The following is an 18,236-nucleotide window of genomic DNA, read 5'->3' as shown; positions in this document are numbered from 1 at the left end:
AAAGGGACTTCATGCTCAGAGTCCCCTTCAATCTGCAATTTGCATCAAAGCAGGGAATAGAAGCCCAGCCAGGGAGTCATGCACAGAACAAGGGAAATAGAGAACATGGATTCATGTTTAGTAAATGAACCAAGACAATCTCTGTAATGACTGTTACATTTCATTTGTGTACTCCAAGCAAAATCTGTTAAAAATAAATTATATATGTTTAAACTGGAAGTGTTCCTAGCATAATGGTATAAGGTACCCAGGGCTAAATTGAAATGATCATTCTAAAACTACAAAAATCTCAGGAACATAAATTATAATTTCACGGTATGCCTTGAAATGGTAGTTTTGCAATAAAATTAAAATATATATTCTCAGTGTTTGTCTGGCAAATGCAAATACATGAAACAAACATGGTTAGTAAATGAACCAACAATTTGCTACATTTGGAGAAATCTGTTTTTACACTGAATACTTCAATTGGCAAAAACCTAAAAATTTTATCTTTCTAAAGGAATTACCATTGGTATAATTCACACGATGCTTCTGAAATGATCAGTGAATAATTACAAGAGAGATTTGCTATTGAAAGAAGGAAAGAAAGGAAGAAAGAAAGAAAGAAAGAAAGAGAGAGAGAAAGAGAGAGAAAGGGAGAGAGAGAAAAGAAACCTTCAGTAACAGGAAATACTCTTTCTACATTAATTTTCTTTGTTCTATGTACATAGATTTCAAACAAGGACAAACCCAAACCAATTCACGTTCCCTAGCTGAAGGATCAAATAAAGGTAAAACTAGAGGTTAGAATTACAAAACAAACAAAAACCAACCTTAAATTAAGAAGACATATTGCCCAGATGGCTTTTGCTTGCTTCTTACCTATCTTGTTTGCCAGTGTAATTGGACAGCCCAAGGGCGGAAAGCTCACACTGGGATTGCCAGCGCTCCAGCAACCCACCCATTCAACAACCTGCGCCCAAAGTGCTTATTTAATGTCAGTATCATCAGTTCTGGTTTTTAAATGTAAACAAGCGTTCTTAATTTGCTAATTTTTAGAGTGATGCCACAAATTAAGTATTCTTGCCGTGGAAAACTTGCTCAGAAGTTATTTCATTCTTTGTTTTTTTTTCTTTTTCAAAAGTGCGTTTTATAGTTCCAGCTGCTTTTCTCTGAGGGAACACTTGTGTTTTGACCAGACATACTGGCCACATCACGCCATCATCAATTCTAGTTTTCAAAAAAGATATTGACTTCAAAGATGCCGATTTATTGTTGTTGTTGATATTTCCTGAACTCTGCTCCAACCAAGTACAGATGCTCTGGCGTAGACCCTGTACAGACAGGCTAGGAATCCACACTATTTGATCAGAGTTTTGGAGAGAAAAAAAGGAGGAGGGGGCTGAATTAGCATACTTGTTTGATCTTTTCCCTGAAAGGTTTTAAGCATTGTGTTTAAAACTCTATGCAATTCTATCCATTGAAGCACGCCTTGCCTGAGGCAACAGTGCAGGAGGAGACAAGGAAGCTGCCAATTTAGAGAGACATTCCAGGTCCCAGGTCCTACAGATCTCCAGTGGAGTTCGGGCCATTAAGCTCCCACCCTTTCCACCTCAGGATCCTCATCTATAAAGCCAGGAGGTTGGGCTTGTTGGAAATACTGAAGGCAGCATATCAGAATATCAGAGCCTCTGATCAGTGAAGTGAGGAAAGGGATGAAATAGGGTCTTTTTTTTTTTCTAGAGCTGTTCTGGGTTCCCAGCAAAACTGAGAAGAGGTACAGAGATTTCCTGTGTAACCCCTGTCCCCACACTTACATAGCCTCCCCCCTTACCAATACCCCCCACCAGAGTGGTGCATTTGTTACACTGAGGGACCTACACACACACACACACACACACACACATCACACTCACTCAGAGTCCAGAGTTCATCTTAAGGTTCACTCTTCGTGTTGTACATTCTATGGGTTTGGACAAATGTATAACAACAAGTACCCATCATTAGAGTATCATTCAGAGTACTTTCATCCCCCTAAAAATCCTCTGTGGACTGCCTATTCATCCCTCTCCCCCTTTCCCCACACCAGTCAACCACTGATCTTACTGTCTCTACGGTTTTGCCTTTTCCAGAATGTCACACGGTTGGAATCATATAGTATGTAGGCTTTTCAGATTGTTTTTTTCACTTAGTAATATGCATGTAAGATTCCTGTGTCTTTTCATGGTTTAATAGTTCCATTTCTTTTTAGCACTGAATAATATTCCATTGTCTGGATGTGAAATAGCTGTTTATCCATTCACCTACTGAAGGACATCTTGGTTGCTTCCAAGTTGGGAAATTATGGATACAACTACTATAGACATTGATGTACACGTTTTTGTGAAGACATGTTTTCAACTCCTTTGGGTAAATACCAAGGAGCATGATGGTTGGATTCAATGACAAGAATATGTTTCATTTTGTAAGAAACCCCCACACTGCCCTCCAAAGTAACTGTACCATTTTGCAATCCCATCAGTAATGAATTAGAGTTCCTTTTGTTCTATATCCTCACCAGCATTTGGTATTGTCAGTGATCTGGTTTTGACCATTTTGATAAGTACATAGTGGTATCACACTGTTTTAATTTGCATATGATGTGAAGCATCTTTTGATATTTTTATTTACCACCTGTATATCTCCTTTGGTGAAGTGTCTTTTAGATCTTTGGCCCAATTTATTTCAAATTTTTATTTATTTTTGAGAGAGCAAGAGAGAGACAGAGCATGAGAGGGAAAGGTGCAGAGAGAAAGGGAGACACAGAATCCGAAGGAAGTTCCAGGCTCTGAGCTGTCAGCACAGAACTTGACATGGGCTCGAACTCATGAACTATGAGATCATGACCTGAGCCGAAGTCAGATGCCTAACCAGCTGAGCCACCCAGGCACCCCTCTTTGGCCCAATTTCTAATCAGGTTTTTGGTTTCTTGTTTTTGAGTTTATATATTTTGGATAACAGTCCTTTATCAGATGTATCTTTTGTACTATTTTCTCCCATTCTGTGGATTGTCTTCCCATCCTCTTCATATTGCCTTTTACGGAACATAATGTTTCCATTTTAATGAAATACAGCTTTCAATTCTATATTTCATGGATCATACCTTTGGTATTATATATAAAGTCATCACCATACTCAGTCTCATCTAGGTTGTCTCCTATGTTACTTCTAGGATTTTTGCAATTTTTCTTCTTATATTTAGATCTATGAACCATGTTGAGTTAATTTTTGTGAAGTAGTGTAAGGTCTGTGTGTCAATTTATTTTTTTGCATGTGGATGTCATGTGGATGTCTAGTTGTTCCATTACTATTTGTTAGAAGACTATCTTTGCTCACTCTTAAATACAGAGAACAAACTGAGGGTTGATGGGGTGGGGGGTTTGGGGAACAGGGAAGATGGGTGGTGGGCATTGAGGAGGGCACTTATTGGGATGAGCACTGGGTGTTGTATGTAAGTGATGAATCATGGAATCTACTCCCAAAGCCAAGACTACACTGTATACACTGTATGTTAGCCAACTTGACAATAAATTATTTAAAAAAAAATAAGAAAGAAAGAAATTCTAGAAGTAGAAGAAGAAGAAGAAGAAGACTATATTTGTTCCACTCTTCCTTTGTCAAAGATCAGTTGACTACATTCATGTGGTTCTATTCTATGTAGGTTCTTGATATTAAGCCTTTTTAAAAAAGATTTGTTAATTTGTTTTTCAGAAGTCATTAATGTTCTAGAGTACTTAGAAGTGCCGATGGGAAATATAAAGTGGTGCCTTAGTAGCCTGATAGAGTCCACATATCAGGTGGTGAATGGTTTACTCCTAGGGAGAATCATGTAATTTGATGTACATTGCATTTGCAACTCAAAATTTTTGGCAGTGAGGAAATACAACTTACTGTTTTCATTCAGTAAATCTTTCTTTGGGTTTCCAGTGTTTGAATTAAATACAAGCTTTTTAAATAATTAATTTAATAGTTTAACCCTTATTCTAGTTTGAAGAGAAGGGAAATAACCCTACCATAGACCTACATCTTCCCCACTCTTACCCCCTCACTCTCTATCCAATCATTCTGACTTATTTTTCTGTATAGCACTACCTCCATCTGGCATGCTTTTGTATATTTATTAGTTGATAGTTGTTTATGAAAGCTCCATGAGGATAGGGTTTTGTCTTGTTCACTCCTATATGCTCAGTATTTAGAAAAATACCTAGCACACTAGGTATTAGGTGAGTGCCTAATAAATATTTTTGAATGAATAATTTGCCATTTGCTATTTGGTTATTTTAAAGGAATTATCTTATGGAATGTTACAATTACTAGTAACAATAATATTAAAGATGCCATAATGTATTCCTATACAAACTTAATCTCAGGAAAAGGAGAATAAGGTCAAGAAGAGACAATGAAGAAGATTTGCAAAAGTAGAACCCTCCACACCCTTGCTACTCTAACGGTGTGGTCTAGGGACCAACCACATTAGCATCACATGAGATGAATCCAGATATGTAGAATCTCAGATCTCATGCCAAATCTACTAAATTCAATATTTGAAAAAGGTACCAGATGATTCATATGCACATTAAAGTTTGAGAAGCACTTCTCTGGGAGTCTATATAGAAGACCTATACCTAATGACCATTCCTCATCCAGCACAAGCTTCCAGCAGCCATAGCTGAGTAGAAGGTGATTCCTGATAATTCTCTTTCAGATGCCTCCAGTGTGATTAAATCATGTTTACCTCCAGCACCTGTCTTATAAGATCTAGAATATCAAAAACCTGTATTACCCAGTTCCAGAAAGATTCTCTTGCTGCTCAGTGATGCTTGAAATTCCTTTAACAGAGGAGAAGAACCTTTCATTTCCAAACTACAAATAAAAAGCCTAAAGTACAAATACCCAGAAAAGGTTAAATATGGACAGAAACTTAATCATCCTAAGGTGAAATTCAAAAACATGAATAAATGGCTGATAGTAGATTTCTGCAGGTTTTGCTAGGGAAGGGGGGCTTGAGAGAGAAGAAAGATATTCAATTCTTATAGGTTGTATATTCGGGAGATAACATGACAGAATGAGAGAAATGTAGGAAAACAGAATTTAAGGCATGATACTTTTTGTAGGGCAAACACTACTTTGAATTGAAATAAAAACTGTTCACATAAATTTATGAAGATTTTTTAAAGTCCATCTTTATCATCAGAGTACTTTTTTCCCACAGTTTTGGTAATCCAAGTATTATCCAGGAAACAAAATAAACACAGCACAGTGTGCTACAATCTTAACATCAGCAATCCTATCTGTAGGCAGCAGATTCAACAAAAGGAAGAGATAGCCCCAGGAGGCCATGTTGAAGAGGAGTGCCCTAGTGGGTTTGCCATTTGGACAAATCAGGACAAAGAATGCACACTTTTTCTGGGAACTCAACCTGCTACCAGCTGATAGTCATCTTAAGGGGCACTTTTCTATAAATCACTATAATTTAAAAACCAAATGCTTTGAAACTCCTTTTGCCAGATCAAATCAAACTGACTCTCAGTTGGTGGAAGGCCCAGATGTGAGTTTCGTAACACACATCAATTACTATCTAATCCATCACTTGCAGATGCTGAATGTGCCTGGTGCCATTCCCAGAACTAGTGTCATGGAAACAAGCAACAGCATCAAGGTAGGAGTGGAATTAAAAAATGCTGCAGCCACTGTCTGCAAAGCACAAGTGGAGCATAAGTTAGTACAGGCTCAGTTTGGCCTTTCAATCTCAAGCCATATCATCTCTTGAGCTATTCAAAGCCCAAGTTGTAAGCAGTGATTCCATATGCAAAGAAAATGCCAATTTCTCTAACAGCAGTTTTATCATAGCTCCTTGGATACTTTCTCTGGTAATAGCCAATACTTTCCACGTAATGGTGTAGTCACTAACATGATCGTTGACCTAAATGATAGACATATGGGTTTCCTCCCACAAGAGAAATGTTGATTTATTTGTATCCTTCACATTATCATAAGTTGCTTTCAACAAAAAATAACATTGCAAGTCTACACAATGTGAATGAGCTGGCATAAACATGAAATAGCATATAGGCCATTTGAACAACCAAACCATCTTCACAACTGAATTTCTATTTCCACAGAACGTGGTAGGGTTGTGTCAGCTATAACTTCATATTCTGTTTGACTTGGCTAATTCGACCAATGTTAATTACCCTAATGAGAGAGCATCATCATCATCACTATCACTAAAATTTATTTAGTGCTTACTTAGTATATGCTAGGTACTGCTCTGTATATTTTACATGGAAAATACTTTCTTCATCATAAAAATCTTATGTGGTAAAGTATTGTTATTATCCCTGTTTACAAATGAGGAAATTGAGGACAGTGTGGTCAAGGAACTTGTGCAAGATCCTATAATTAACTCTGTTGGATGCTTAACAAAGTACAGGTCCCATCCTTCCTCGTTGTATCTCCTACAGTTCCTTATTTTGACCACCTTCCCTCACCTCCTAGTTTCCCTGACCAGCTAAAATGTTATCAAGAGAAGAGCCAAACAAAAAACTCATAGAAACAGAAAGAATGGTAGTTGCCAGGAGCTGGAGGCAGGGAGAAATGGGGAGTTATTGTTTAATGGGTATGCAGTTTCAGTTTTACAAGATAAAAAGAGCTACTTACAGATAGTGGTGATGATTGCACAACGCTATAAAAATATTAAATATCTTTGAACTGAACACTTAAAATTGGCTAACATGGTAAATTTTATGTTCTGTGTCTTTTACCACACACACAAAAAAAAATATCGAAGGAAAAGAAAAAAGAACAGAGCCAGATGAATAGGTGAGATGCAGAGATACCACTGCGGAGACTTCTTTGCACCAATAGGTTAAGCTATTAAAAAGAATATCCACAGGTTTGGCATGGTATATGCCTAGGTCTGTGGCTTTGGAGAGAAAAAGTATGACTGGAAGCCTCAAACCTCCTTGAATACACTACATGGGAAGATGGCCCAGATAGCGAAATATGGAATTCACCCCAACAAGAGCATGATTTCACCAAGGATGCACTCCTCTTTTTCACCCACACTGGGCATCACTCAGGAGAGGTGTACCAGGCTGAAGACTTCATGGAAACTACAGATGATTACCTACAATGAGAGATTTCTTTCTGTGGAATAAGAACCATGAGCAGTGCTCTATATACATTTAACATAAGCAAAAATTATACAAAGCAAATATAAAATTCATCTGACCTTGGACTACCAATAGTATATGGCCACTAGTACTCACTCTACAAATACTTTTTCTTCATCAACTCCACTCAGTAATAATTGGTGAAGACTCTGGGGCACTTGGGTGGCTCAGTCGGTTGAGCGTCCAACTTTAGCTAAGGTCATGATCTCAAGGTTTGTAGGTTTGAGCCCCACATCGGGCTCTGTGCTGACTGCTCAGTCTAGAGCCTGCTTCGGATTCTGTGTCTCTCTCTCTCTCTGCCCCTCCCTCACTCATGTTCTGTCTCTCAAAAAATAAACGTTTAAAAAAATTTTTTAATAAAAAAAAGTAATTGGTGAAAACTCAGCCAGGAAGGGATGAGAGAAACGTGTCTGCTCTAAAGTTCCCGTCTAGGTCTCACCTTACACTGTCCATCATATTCTGTGTGCTCCACACTGTCCTTGTCATGCCCGTGTCCTATGCTCTGGAGTGTCATTTCCTCATGCAAGTTCCATTATGGTTAATTCTAGATAATTTTTAGTCTTTCTTTTTACCTTGTATGGGACATAATTTAAGTGTGGCGTTTACAGCAATGGTATCTCTAAGAATGTTTTCTTCCTCCAGTATTTCCTTTTTTTAGAGTTCCAACTCAGAAAAGATGCCTCTTTCAGTGTGCCTCCATCCTATTGTGCTCTCTGCATGTCCCTACTTCAGGGGACTCCCAGTCTTGCCCCCATGTTTGGCCACTCTGAGACTGTTGGAGAAACTTTTGTTTTGTTTTGCAGATCCTTTTGTTGAGAAAAATATTTTTCAGATTGGGCTTTAAACAGAGAATGACTTGCCCTCCCCTAGCTCTGTTTTGGGGGAAAATATGCTGTGTTTCCCTACCCACCTTTACATGTTATTTCTAAAACAATTAGACAGTGTTATTGACTCTTCTAAGACAATTAACATATGATCTATCTCAGCTCAGAGGAGAGAATATTAATTTCTAAAGCTGCCTTAGGTGCCTGGAACAAGAATCAGTAAAATACAAGCTAAGAAATCATTTGTGATTCACATAAATGGTTCCCCAAAGAAGGAACCCGGCTTCAGTTAGCACTAACAGTAGCTTTTGCAGTATTCTCAGCCCCTGGGGCAATATTTAACATGCTGGGGTAATAAGCTTCTGTATGCTATTATCTGAAGAACTAAAAACATTAAAAAATCCCACAAAATTGTTAACTTTGACCAAGGAGGAAGGGAACTCAGATGCCAACATCTGACCTAAAAACATACTAAACAAACTCACTAGAAAAATAAGAGAGACTAACTTTTTATATTTGTTGAACTGCTAAAGAAAAGCTCATCTCTCAGCATCTATGTTTCCTTTTTAAATCTAATTAATACTTTGCATTAGAAGTCACTTTAAAATATCTTTGCTGGGGCGCCTGGGTGGCTTAGTCAGTTAAGCATCCAACTCTTCATTTCAGCTCAGATCTCACACTAGTGAAATCAAGCCCTGTGTCTGCACCCAGCATGGAGCCTGCTTGAGATTCTCTCTCTCCCCTTCCCTCTTCCCCTACACATGCTCACTCGCTCTCAAAAAAAAAAAAAAAAAAAAAAAAAATGTGTGTATACACACACACACATATATATATATATATATATATGCAGTAGAAAAATCAAAACAATTTAAAAACCTAAATCAGTTAGGATGCAACTGGATACAAGAAAAAGCATTGTTTAACTCAAAAAGGGTAAAGTTAAAAATAAGAAAAGGGAGGGAAACTATTGGCTAACAAAATGGTACAGTCCAGAGAACCCTGAACCAGAAGCTCAAATGTATCCTCAGGACTCAACTTCTTTCTACCTCTTGGCAGACCTCTGAGTTGGCTTCGTTCTCAGGTAGACTCCATCCTCTCAGAGATTTGTAGTTCAGACTGACCTCAGCTCAGAGCTAGCAATCACTGAAGAGAGGGATTGTCTTTTCCCTCTAATCCTAACTAGTGTCTCAGAATTGAGTGTCGTTGTCCAGACAATGGTCCAGGACTAGGTTACATGCTCCTCCCTGAACAAACCATACACCAAGGGAGGATATATTAGATATAAGCCTCATCCTTGGAGTGAAGGAGGGAGGTTCTGGGGAGGGAGGTTCCCCGGAGTAAAATCAAAGTGCCTGCCATTACTAGAAAAAAAGGAAATGGTTGCCAGCCAGCTAAAGGCTACCCAATCCGGCACTCAAATTAATGAACTCTCCAACCTCAGCTTGTGAGATAACGACAAGAATTTTTAAAAAGGGAAATTAAGTCTAGTGATACAATGTCACAATACTAGCTTGGGAGTAATCAACAAACACAGACCTACATAAGTAAATATATTAGGACCGTAGCCCCTCCATTTCAACACCAAGAAACTATGTGGGTCAATCAGATGGAATTAAAATCTGAATCTATTCAGAAACAATTGTTAACTCAGTTCTCAAGCCACAAGAGTCCAAGTACATGACAATGCACCCTCACATCACAGAGGTCCTATTCCTCCTTACTTCCAATAGCACTTCGTTCTGACATTACACCATATGGTGCGGGCCAAGTGCTCTTGTATGCAAAGTGAGTTCAGAGTAAATGAGCTAAAAATGTCTTACATACATAATGGCTCTTGTTTCAACTTGGCTGTGACTACTAGATTGCTGCAAACAACGAAATAATAGTGCTGCTAATGAGGAGATTTGTTCATAAGTTACTACACTGTCAACTCTAATGTTCGACCGTAATGGTTATTATTTATTGATATGTTGTGCATATAACAAAGCAATGGCTGAGGCCAAAAGCAGCACCCAAGCCTATTAGATTGTGAATAATCTCCTAAAGATAATTAATTATTTCTTAAAAATCTTCCCAAAGTCTCTGTATTTGAGACATCTTAATTGAAAAGACAGAGGCCTAGACTTATAGTCAGGGTTTCTTCTGTAAGAGACTAGAGTGACAACTCCCAGCACTGATGAGGGTGCAGACAAGCAGGCACTTCCAGACATCATAGCGGAAAAGTGTTTGACCCAGCCTTTTGGAGAGGAATCTGACACGATATATTAAAAATTTAAAAGCACATATCCTTTGACTCAGCAAATTTACTTCTGGGAATCAACCCTGTAAAAATTAAAGTACCAGCACATGAGGACATACATACTAGGATGTTTATTGCAGTTGTGTTCGTGATGGCCAAAACTTGCAACCACCTTCACGTCCACAAGAATGGAATGGTTGAACAGACCACGATGCATCCATATGGGACAGGTTATTATGCAGCTACTCAAAGAACAAGTCAGATTTACATCTTAGCTTGGAGAGAGGTATATGATATAGTATTAAGTGAGAAGAGCAAGTTACAGAGAAGTGAGATAGATGACAGATACATACATATATACAGGACTGTGAGGTATATATAGTATGATGACATCTTTGTGCAAAAGAGTAGAATAGTAGGGTTTGGATTCAGGCTTTGCAATTTGAGTTATCTTTGAATCTCACTTTCTTCATCTGCAAAATAAAGGAAATCTTTTTGCGAAGATCAAATGAGATGATGAAAACGATGGGTGAACTGTAAATAGCAATCAAATGTCACGTAATAATATTATAAGATAGCCTCATATGAGTCTGAAATTAGCATCCACAATGTGCTCCAAGAGTAGTAGCACCTGGCAGAGTTGTATTTAGCTCTATCTACACCAACATCAGCCACCTCTTCTGGCCTCCAATTGTGTGTAACCAGATTCACAGAGAGTAAAAGAAATGGTGAGCTATAGCTAACACTATTACTGCAGGTTACCCACACAGTGCCAGAAAAAGAACTCCAATGTGTTCCCAAAAGGAGCCACACATCCCATTCAGTACTTTGAGCCTTAATAAGATCATGTTCATTTACATGGCTAGTTAAGTAGACAACCACAGAAGCTAACCGCCCTGTAGAAATATGGTTATATATAAGAAGTGTTTTCACTCTTGAAAATGAACATATCCTCTCTTCATATATGCTTTATAAATAGTTTTAATCATACGGTAGACACAGTTCTATGCCTGTCTCTGGGGCCAATTGGCTCTACTTCTTTCTAGCTGTGTAACCTTGGAAAATTACATAACCTTTCTTAGTTCTTTCATTTGCAAAATGAGGGTGATAATAATACCCACCATTTAAGATTGTTGTGATAATCAAGTGAGTTAAAACATTTAAAAGACTTAAAACAGAGATAATACCTAATAGATGCTAAGTAAATGTTAGTTATTATTATTTTAATCTTTCCATGTAACGTAAGTTTACATACTTTTTTCCATATTCCTCATACAGCCTGCATTGCCATCATTTTATTAATGTTATTTGAACATAAATAGCATGCTTTATCAAATGGGTATTGTTGTAATTTCCAACGTTTTTCCTATGTCACTATTGTAAATATGTTAATCAATATCTTTGCACATTGACTTTTTCCAATTTGGATTATTCCTATAAAAACAGGCCCCCAGAAAGAGTTTAGAGAAAGAAAGAGTACAACAATCTTTGGGTATTTTGATATACCTTGAAAGTAGGGCTTTAGATTAGAAATATATATTTATATTTATATAAATAATTTATATTTATAAATATTTATATTTATAAATATTCTTTCTGAGGCCCCTTAAGAACTTGACATGATCTTTTTCATGCAGCCATTCAACACCTGCTGATATTTTTATCAAGATTCATTTAAGAAAGGTCATTATAAGAAATTACCATACTAAAATTTATCTACAAAATTATTTAAGTTTCAGATTTTTAAAACATAGCTTCCTGAATATAATCACATCATATTAGAGTTTTGCTGTTTAAAAGAAAAAAAATGGAAAGCCCACTTACTCAATGATATTTTTAGCACACAAAATTCCCCTTATGAATCATACACTCACAACCCATGCACCCCTAAACATTTAGCTCCTTCTGACTCATTCTGAAACACTTCAACAACTTCTCCGTTGAAATTCAAAGTGTCCCAATACTGTAAGATCCCCTGTTCCTCTAATTAATTAGTTCCCTTTCCCACTGGCAAAATGCAAGAGTAATAATCTATTTACAGATTGTGAAATGAAGCACACAACCGGAATCTTCCACCGCCCGCTAGCCTAAACGTTCCTATCTTCCAGGAGGACCTCTCTCTAACCTAATACTGGACTTTCATTCTCCTCCTTCCCAGCCACCCCACCACTACTGCCCATAGGTAACATTTTATCCTTCAAAATCCTGGCTGTTTCCTAAACCCTGTTTCCATTTTCAGACTCTGTGGTTTCTGTGCCCTCTCTGCACAGTTTGCTTAAGGAGGCACACTGACTTCACTAATCATGTGGATTGATTCAGTCCTCCAAAGCACAGTTAGTTGCCCTGTAACAATCTGTTTAGTTTGCTCCTCTACCAACACACCAAGTGCTCCATCTTGTGTAGGGGGTTACTCCACACAGAGAACTCCCGTCATGTAAGAGAATAACTGAATCCATAACATTTACTTTCACTGACCCCTTTCCCTCATTGCTGATCATTACTGTGCCCAAAAAATAAACATGAAACTCATTCCTCAGGTATTTTTCTGTTCTGTTGCTACAAATCACACTGGGCTGCTGGTCTGGCAAACTTTCAAGGTCCTTTGCCACCAATTATTGAATTAATTAATTTTCCAGCAAGCTTGCTCTTTGTTCTGTATAGCACATAAGTGGCACTCAGGGATGGCAAGTTTATACTAAGAAAGCAAGACAAGTGCTAATTTAAGTCACAATGAGAAGCACTTAAAATCTCCACACCTTCCAAGTAGACTCTTACTGACCATTATCTACCTCTGAGGCAGGACCAAGTGAGTGACTTCACAGACATGAAAATTTCATTTCAGTGGCCTTACATGAACCCAGACTAATTTGAAATTAAGGTCTTTCTTTGAAACCCCACTGGAAATTCTAGCAATATGGCTAGGGTGATGCTACTGGTTGGCAAAATGGCAAGTCATTTATCCTTCCTGCCCTTGTTTCCTCACACGTGAAATGAGGAACACTGACTCACTTCACAGGAAGGCTGCATGCATTTAATTAATTAACAACACACATCAAAAATACAAACTGCAGAACACCTTTGCTCAGCTCCTAAGCTCAGTAAACTTGCCAATTGTATTCAATTGTTTAGTTGATCTAACCTAGATCTCTCCTTAAGTTTGCTCTAGTCTGGCCCATAAACATGTTTTTGTCTACACTTACAGATACTTACAGACACATGTGTGGATTTTAATTTCCTATTTTAATGTTTTCTTTCCATTGCTGCAATTGTTGAGGTCTTATGTTTTCTTCATCAAATGCTCACTCAGTTCCCCATTCACTGCAGAAAACACTAGACACCCATGCCAAAAACTTACATGTCCGACTAGCATATATCTAGCCAAATGAGCCCACATCAAACTCAGTTTTACTTTCCTTACTCCAAAGTACCTTCTGTGACTAGACAAAAGATGATGGAAACTTCATCCTAGAACATCAAACGCTGCCAGGCACATTTCCATCTGTCCTACTGCAGATTGCCAAAAGCATTTTTTGCGTTTTTTTTTTTTTTCTATAAAGTCAATCAAGAATTCTCTCAGGCAGGAGTTATTTGAGGACTAGGAAATGTGGTGTTTCCTACCCTGACTGACCCCTTGGACTATGGAAGACATGCCTGACCAAAATAGAAGAAGGAAAAACAACTGGTACACAGACATGGCACCTTCAGAATCTGTTTACTTCCTTCCTTGAGCCATACACAACACCCAAAGACATTAAGCCTAAGTGATGAAGAATCATGTCCTTAAGGAGAGAGAACACAGACATGTTAGACCCTAAAGAGGTAAGGAGCTTCCCAGCTAGAGCCAGGAGCCAAGAAAGTTAGAAAGTGCATTGATGCCAAGGAGGAAAGGTCAAGGAGGACGTGGGGTTCAATGGATCAGTAGCCAGTTATCTAAGTCAAAAAGTGAACTCTATTTTGACACTGGGGCAAGGGAAAGCGTTACTGATAAACAGGGACAGAGACAGAAAACATTTACATTCAACATACTTATCCTCTTCTTTAGAGAACACAATTGTTAAAGGGAAAAGTTTTTGTAATTCCTCTCCTTGAAGTAACACCATGCTAATTCACTAACCTGTACCAAATGAACAGTCATCTTTTATTAACCAACTCTCGTAGGTCCTACTTTTCAACTTTCCCCAAAGATCCTCAAGACTATCAAATATCCCCAAGAGCAGATCGCATGCTTGTTTAGGCACTTCTTACTTCAGACTGCTCTATCAGTCTGTTGTCATGTTTCTCCTAAATAGCCATAGCACAACCATGCCTGGACATTGTAGTTTACAGATGCACAGAGATGTTAATGAGTCCCTGCTAAGAAATCATGGAATGTGGATCACCATTGTTAAGCACTGTGAGAACATATATATATGGTTCTTCCTTACACTAACAAAATCTGATTTTTAATTAAAAAAATCCCTACTCCCACAAATAATATTGTACTGAATCAACGCATTACCAAAGCAATTTATGGTCAACTGAAAGTCAAGATAGTACTGAAAAAGCAGAACCCAGAGGTCCTGAATGAGCACCCTCCAACCACCAGTGGAGGAAATGAGGTCAGACCTAGCTGGGGAAAGTAACCAGTGCAGCTGCCTTCCTTTCTTACTTCCCATTCACTTCTTAACCTTCTGGCATCTGTCTTCCTTCTGCCATGTGCTTGTTATATGGAAGATGGTGGTTCCCAAATTTAGCGTGCCACAGAATTTCCTGGAAAACCTGTTAGAGCACTGATTGCTGGGCCCCAACCCCACTGTGTCTGATTCAGTAGGTGTGGAATGAGGTCCAACAATCTGCATTTTCAAGTTCCCAGGTGAGGTTGCTGCCACTGCACTAGGGACCTCATTTTGAGACCCATAGCTCTGTGGAAGTTGCCATGCAATGTTCAGCAAGTATATTTTCTGACAGTAAGAATATTGACCCTCTCCCTACCTCTGAGAATTACTAAGAAGACCTAAAACTTGTAAATGAAATGAAACACTGTGAGAACACTTCAGAAACTAAGCAGGTACAGCATTAGCAATCAACACCAGCTGAATCGCCTCTTTGTTGCATTTGATCCCAAGGAATGCTTTCTTCTTGAAGCTCAATTCTCTATTCCACTGTTCATTTTTGTCTTCTTCCCTCATTCTTCTTTCTCCTCTATGCCCTGCTTTCCTCTGTCCGTACTTTCTGTCTACAAATTCATCTAATCTCACTGACTCAAAAATCACTCATAAGAGAACTACCCCCCAGACTCAGTTCCATATCTCTAACTTACCCTGTTCTGTTCACAACATCTCCAAGCTTAAAAATGTATGCCCTCACCCCTTCCTCACACTTCCTCCCAGATATCAACCATCTTAAATGCTTCCCCTTATAGCCTTTAATGTTATCCACCACATTGCTTCCCTTCCTCTGCAATCCCAGTACCACCAGGCTGCTGGCCTCTGTCCCACAGACCTCCCACCTGGCCTCTCCACCTCCACAGCCTTCCTGCTTCAGTCCTCCTACATGCTCCTTCCTTGATAACCTGCTTAAAATATTGTTTTCATCAAGCCCCCCTGCTCTAAAATGCACTCTGGATTCTCATGGCCTAAATAATGAATTCCCAAAGCTAGTTCAGATGTAAGTGCCTTTGCAATCCACCCTCACCTTGAGCATAGGCCAGATAGATGCCTGTCAAGGCAGTGATAGCACAGACTCCTGCACTGAGTAAGCTTCCTTTCTGAGTCTCCAGTTGTATTAGGTATTTCCAATTTTAGTTGTACTATTTCCCTAATAAAGCCATGGCTTTAATCAATCAATCCTACTAATTTGTTTTTCACCAAAATGCCATCTTAAATACCACAAATACACCTGTGCTAATGATGTTTCCACTTCTCTCTGCCCACACAAATTCTAATCATTCACTGAGGTCGAAGTCAGTGCCTTCTTTTCTGCTGGTGTTCATACCTCTATATGCTCTCAAGCACTTTGTACTTGGAGTCTTCACCTTCTCCTCCTTCCTCTTCTTCCTCCTTCCCTCCCCTCTCTCTTTTACCTTCTCTTCCCTGAATCATCCCCATTACCATACAACATGCTTTAGAAACTCTTATCTGTAAAAATAAATAAAAGAAAAAATCTCCATTGACTCACATGGACCTCATCTACCCACCATCTATCAATCAGACCATTTCCTTGCTGGCTTTTACAACTTCTCTACTTTTTCACTTTGTCTTCATTCCTTCTTCAACCCCATACAATCTAGCATCCAGCTCCGCTGAATTTGCTCTGTTCAATTTACTAAGAACCAGCTCTGTGCCAAAATCAATGAAAAGATCAGTCTTCTCATCTCACCAACCCCTTTGTAGCAGTCAATTATGTCCTCCCTTCTTAATTTTTCTTCTCTTGGCTTCCAGCACCCCACACTGCCACTTTTTTTCTTACCCCATGAGTAACTCATTCCCAGTCTTCTGCCATGACTCTTCTACTCAGCCTCTAAATTTGGGAGCGCATGGGGTCTCAGGCTTAGGCTCTTCTTCTCTTACTATCCACAAACATTCCCTAATCTATTTCATCTACACACATGGCTTTAGATGCTATCTGTTTGCTGAGGACTCCTTATTTTTCCCTCCAGGCTTAACATTCACTTTAAGCCCCAGGCTCTGTCTTAGTATCCTAACTTGGATATCTAATATGCACATTACACTTATCTAAACAGAACTCTTAGTTCACCTCTCCCATCTCCTTCTTATTTCTACTTTAATTCTCCCTCTCTCAGGAAATGATACTATTAATTAACTCAAACCAAAATTTTAGCCACCATTCTTAATATCTACCCACATTCAATCCATCCACAAATACTGTGTGTTATACTAGCAAAATATATCTCGAATATGCCCAATTGTCCCCATCTCCACTGCTGCCACCCTAAACCAAGTCCCCAAAGTCACTTTTCTGAAATGTCTTAACAGTCCTCTAAGTGGCCTTCCTGCATCCATACTCAGCCTTCTCCCAGAGAAGAGTGGTCTTTTTAACATATAAATGACATCACTCTCTTGCATAAAATATTGCAACGAACTTCCATTTTTACCTCAACTAAAATTCAAAACTTCTCACTGCAGTCTACCACACTGGCTCTTGACTCTCTGATCTCAATTGGTACCACATTCACCTCCCTATAAACACCTTGTTTAAACCATACTGGTCTTTTATTGTCCACATAAGCCATCTTCTTTCTTGAGCTCAGATGTTTTTGCTGTTTTCTCCTTCAGGAACACTCTCCATTGGGTTTTCTCATGTTGATTCTTCCTCATCCTTCAGATTTTAGCTATTAATATCGCCTTTTCAGAGAAGTATTTTTTGACTACCCTGTCTAAAACAGTCCCTATTAAATAGGGATTCTCTATCTCACCAACAGTAAGAGTTATCGTAATCAAAATCTAATTATGTTTTTACTTGTTCAGTTGTTTGTTATTAGCCTGCAGTTTCATCTCCTAGCCTCCGTGCAACTAGAATATAAGCCCTAAAAGAAGAAAAAACTTTGGGGCGCCTGAGTGGCTCATTCAGTTAAGCATCCGACTTCGGCTCAGGTCATGATCTCACAGTCTATGAGTTCGAGCCCCATGTCAGGCTCTGTGCTGACAGCTCAGAGCCTGGAGCCTGCTTCAGATTCTGTGTCTCCCTCTTTCTCTGCCCTCCCCCATTTGCACTCTGTCTCTCTCTCTCTCTCTCTCTCAAAAATAAATAAACATTAAGAAATTAAGAAAAAACAAAAGAAAAAAAAACTTTATATGTATTTTCCTATGATTTATTCTTAGCACCTGAGCATAATGCTTAGAATTCCTCAATAAATCTTCATTAAAAAATGTAAATGAATGGAATAGTCAGAATGGGCTACAAAAACACATAATTCCAGAATCTCAGTGGGCTAAAACCACAGCATTGTACACCTTAGCAAGACTAGATCCTTTGGGG

At 38.6% G+C, this 18,236-nt stretch overlaps 1 long non-coding RNA gene across 1 annotated transcript in view; it reads right to left on the bottom strand.

Moving 5' to 3' along the window:
* Positions 1 to 641: 641 nt before the first annotated feature.
* The window catches only part of LOC131503723 (uncharacterized), a 79,180-nt gene continuing 61,585 nt past the window's right edge, over positions 642 to 18,236 (bottom strand). The window contains exon 6 of the long non-coding RNA XR_009257543.1: positions 642 to 1,342. This is a non-coding gene — a long non-coding RNA (uncharacterized LOC131503723). The remainder of the gene's footprint in view (positions 1,343 to 18,236) is intronic.

The sequence above is a fragment of the Neofelis nebulosa genome, chromosome 2, assembly GCF_028018385.1.
Source record: "Neofelis nebulosa isolate mNeoNeb1 chromosome 2, mNeoNeb1.pri, whole genome shotgun sequence".
NCBI classification, from domain to species: domain Eukaryota; kingdom Metazoa; phylum Chordata; class Mammalia; order Carnivora; family Felidae; genus Neofelis; species Neofelis nebulosa.
This window is presented reverse-complemented; position numbering and strand designations above follow the sequence as displayed.